General features: G+C 38.1%; 1 pseudogene; it reads right to left on the minus strand.

The window, feature by feature from the left end:
• Positions 1–2,072: 2,072 nt before the first annotated feature.
• LOC110320537 lies at positions 2,073–2,958 on the minus strand (annotated as a pseudogene).
• Between the last annotated feature and the right edge of the window lie 1,904 nt (positions 2,959–4,862).

A 4,862-nucleotide genomic window follows, 5' to 3' on the forward strand; every position in this document is an offset into this window, starting at 1 on the left:
GCTGTGTATATGGCTCATACATGGTGTTAGGAGAATGCCTTACAATTTTAGGTAACATATAGGCCAAAGTATATGTATATATCCTTTGTGAATCAAGATCCTGACTAGAAAATAGAGTTACAAATACTTTCAACTTTATAAAAATATTTTATAAAAATAATTTTAATTTATTAAATTTATAGTTGACTTGCAAAACATTTTCACATAAAATGGTAATATATTAATAATGCGTTTAATTTTTTAGAAAGACTATTTTGAAAATATAAAAATATTTACAATTTTCGGAATCTTGATTTTTTTTGTTTAACATTTTCAAATCTGTATACTCGCATTGTGTAAATGGCATTAAATTAGTATTTTTTATTCCTTGCATCGTATTATCTCGACTAAAAACAGAAAATATCTTACAGCAGGAAAAAAAACATATAATCTGCAGAGAAAAGTGCTATAACCCTAAAGTAATGATATGGTTAACTTTTCCAAAACACACAAAAAATACAATTAAAAAGTATCTTTTCAGTATAAATTACATAACATCTTAAAGCACAATATTATAAAATCTTCATTTTGAACCTCGAACTTATAAACACACAATATTTGCATGATTATACTAGGTCAGCAACAAGGACATAGTTTCATTGTGGTATTCTGATGCCCATGTTTCATCCTCTTTATCTGATTTGTATTTTTTTCATTGCATGAACACTGTAAAAAATTCTGTTTGCATCCACAATTTTCCAAATAGTTGAAGACAATGAAACCTGTAGTTGTAGCCAAAGTCAAAGAGACTGCTTTTCTTTTCTATTACATGCGTCCCAACCTGTATGTTTTCTGACCAATATAAGATCAGTGACTGAAGATGCCTCAGTTACATGCACATCACAAAACACAAAGCCATTTACACTCAACTGTAAGCACAATGGCTAGACAGGAAATAATAAAACAATATGCAAATCTGTAGTTTCAAGTAAATATAAATATCCACTGATGCAATATACTCAAGCAATGGTTGTGATACATTTTCTTTTGTATATTACCATCTATTACATATAATTATTATATTAAATACCTTTATTACTATAACATTACATAAAATAGTGGAAAGTTCTAGATTTTATAGAAATTCCATAGACCCTGTGGAACCAAACATATGAATCTGAAATCTTGCAAGAACTAAGGTATTAATTTGGGACTGGAGAGATGGCTCAGGGTTAAGACCATATGATAGTTGTTGTTTGTTTGTGTGTGTATTTGGTTTCAGATAACCTGCGTTCATTTCTCAGAATCCTTGCCTTGGGCTCCAGGGAATACAATGCCCTGCCCTGCCTTCCACAGGCATTTACATGCATGTGCACAAAGAAACACTGGGACTCACACTTATACCCAGACGCTTTGTAAAATGTAGGATAACAAACTGCTTACTACCTAGGATAAAGAAGTGAAAACATTATTTATTAACTATTTCTACTGTTTATTATGGGTTTGGTTCAGTATTTTTTCAGCTAGAAAAATTAATTAGAGAACTTAAATCATATGCCTTTTAAATATGTCATTCGGAATGTTATGTCATTACTCATAGTTTGCTCATATAATCGTACCACTTACATTAATTATAAAAATACAGTTTGTATATAAAGAAACTGATATGGAGAAATTACAGTGTGTTTTTCACACCTGGCAAAAACTGGAATATTCCAGTTTTCTATTTCTAAAGCTGTCAATTCCCAAGAAAGATAAGGAAAAAAAAACTATAAATATAGACTTGGATGTTAAACCTTATTCAAAAATTCAAGAAATGAGAAATGTAAACCATGGGGCTGGTGAGACAGCTCAGCCAGTTTGCCGCCAAGACTGATGACCTGAGTTTGATTGCAGACTCACAGAGTACAAGACAAGAACCAATTCCCACAAATTGTTTCTGAACTCTGTTGTACCTTGCTGCTAAGGTTGTAGTCTACCGTGTCCGTACAGCTTTCCAGATCTCAGCAGGATTTCTTCTGTTCGGCCTGATCTGGGGAGCTCAATCTAGTTTTCTACCATTTTACCCCTTGATCAGGTGTCTGCAGAGGAACTCAGGACCACTCAGTGGTGGTGGCTCCCACCTAGTCAGTGGCCTGCACTGTGAGAGTTGCTGAGCAGTCCTCGGTGGCTGGCTGTGCACTCCAGTCTTCAATAGGGAAATGATGGATGGGCACAGAGGATATCCACACACCATCAGACCAGTCATCCACCTCTGGTTGAGCTGCACTGAACTCAGGAGCTGATGTAGTCTATTTGCCTTGAAATTTCTCCCTTGGTCACAGCCTACTTAGCAGCACCCTGCTTCTCCTTCTCAAACTCCTCTGGATCTCCATAGAAGTAAAGGCCAAGCATAATTCATTATGAGCAATCACAGGAGATAGTACTATGCATGAATAGTACATCCCAGACCAGCATCCATCACATCAGACTCACTGAGTGAGCTCCCTTGTTGTTGCATGGAAGTGCAATGTCCTCATAATGCAGAGGAGATTCTGTGTTATACAGGGCAACGGTGGGCAAGTTGACATAAGAGGCCTCTGTAAGGAGCCACATCAACCCTGGGATCAGTCACCACTAGAAGCCATGGCTCTCTGAATGCTGCTTGGATCTGGTTAGTGAGGGTCCCTGGTGGGAAGAAGCCAGCAATTGGAATGGCAGCAACAAATTTCAGCATAGCTCACTGGCCAGTGTTCCTCCCGATGACACAGACCACAGACATCACCAGGGTTTTCAGTGGCAGCGATAGCCCGAACTGCAAGCAACAATGTCTCCCAGATCTTCTTCAGATTTATAATATAGATATCTGTCACTTTTCCTTTTGTAGATGTACTGCTTCATCTGAAAGTCAACCTTGGTGCCACCTAAGTGGGTTCCTGCTGCAAAGAATTTGAGGACATCCTCCTTCTTCATCTGCTGGACATCACATGATCCGGACATTGTGTGACTTTCCTTGTAAGTTACTAGCTGAATCAAGAACAACATCTTATGTATCTGTCCCTATGGGACCCGGTATACTACAACCTTAGTAGCAAGGTGCAAGAGTCCTCCGTATGTATGGTGTAGCATTTTTCCACTGACACATATATGTGCAGCTGTGTGCAAAAAAAAAAAAAAAAAAAAAAAAAAGTAAAATTAAATAAATGTAAAATGGAGAAAAATAAATCAAAACAATAGCAAGAGCCTATCTCTCACCCAGCAGATATAAAAACTAAAGAAAAGGGCTGTGAGGAAAAAGGCCCCTCAATACATCAATGCTAGAAAGGAAATAATCCCAACCTTGGAAGATGGAATTTAGGGAGATCCAAAATAACTAAATATGTATTTTACATCTTAAACTCAGTGACAATGACTACTAAGTATTTTTAGAAGATAAACCTCCAAAAATATGACAAGAAGAAGATCATGCACTATCATTGAAAATTTCAGAAATTACCAGGTGTGGTGGTGCATTTCAGTACTTGGAATGCAGATCTTTATGAGTTGTAGGCTAGCTGATGAAATCCTGTCTCAAAATAAAATGAACCATGCAGTTAGCTGCAAGAGAGTGTTTGAAAGGATTATGGAGTAACCACATGATGGAAATATCTTTATTTAAACATTTGAGAGATGGAGTATTAGGAGATTGTTCCATACAGTGCTCCTTGTGAAAATCATGATGTTTGTGGGAGGTTTAACCATACGGAAAATATATAACTTGTGATTATTTTATCTTTCTTAGCAAATATTCTTTTAAAAAAATCTTTTTAAAATGACCCAGCACAAGGGAAGACCTGGGCCAAGTAGTGGGAGTGGGTGGGTAGGGGAGCAAAGGCAGGGGAGGGGGGTATAGGGAACTTTCGGGATAGCATTTGAAATGTAAATAAAGAAAATAATAATAAAAAAAAGTGAAAAAAAACTTTTCACCATATATTCTTTTTTTCTTTTTCTTTTTATTCTTTTTTATAGTCTTCATTCCCCTTCCAGTCTGCTCCCCCCACCGACTACTCCCCATCCCATCATACCTCCTGTCTCCAAGATGATATCCCCACCCCCAGCCACATCCCACCAGGCCTCCCCACTTCCTGGGGCCTCACTTCTCTCAAGGGTTAGGTGCATCTTCTCTCACTGAGGCCAAACCAGACAGATCTCTGCTGTGTATGTGCCCTCTACCTCATATCAACTTGTGTATGCTGCCTGCTTGGTGAATCAATGTCTGAGAGATCTTAGGGGTCCAGGTCAGCTGAGACTGCTGGTCTTTCCATGGGGCTACCCTCTTAATTCTTTATACTCGTGTTTTCCTTTTTTATAAGAGTTTTCCTCATTCACATACATTTCTGGCTATGTAAAATCTGCATTCGTTTTAAGAACTGTGGGTTTTGATGTTCAAATAAAGAGCAAAGTGATCTAATTTTTGAGTTCTTTCTCACCAAAACAGTTCTTTCTGATAGGATCTCTTTGAGGTACCAGCTCCCCAGTCCACCAAGGATCAGAGTCAGCAGCGAACCTTTAATAAAGAGAGATGCCTGTACAGTTCCAGATCCTGAATGGTGCTCAGGAATCTGCATCTTCGGACAGCCCTGCGCTAATGCTTCTCCTCCTTGACAATGTCTGTCTACAAGGAAGGAACAAAATGTTGGTGCCTTTTATGTTTGATTTAGAGTTTTGTTGTTATTAGTGGAAACTGCCGGAGCTTTTTCAGAAGTGTCCCCCAAAATGTTGGGAAGTGGCTTTGGAGAATTGTAAGAGTGGGAGGAGGATTGGGGCTCTGCTTGTCTGACACAACAGTGCAGTGTGGTGTTGCCTGGACTTAATTTCTTCTGAGTAATTGCTCAGTTGATTGCTAACTGCTATCTACTTACAAT

The sequence above is a fragment of the Mus pahari genome, chromosome 4 (assembly GCF_900095145.1).
Source record: "Mus pahari chromosome 4, PAHARI_EIJ_v1.1, whole genome shotgun sequence".
NCBI lineage: Eukaryota > Metazoa > Chordata > Mammalia > Rodentia > Muridae > Mus > Mus pahari.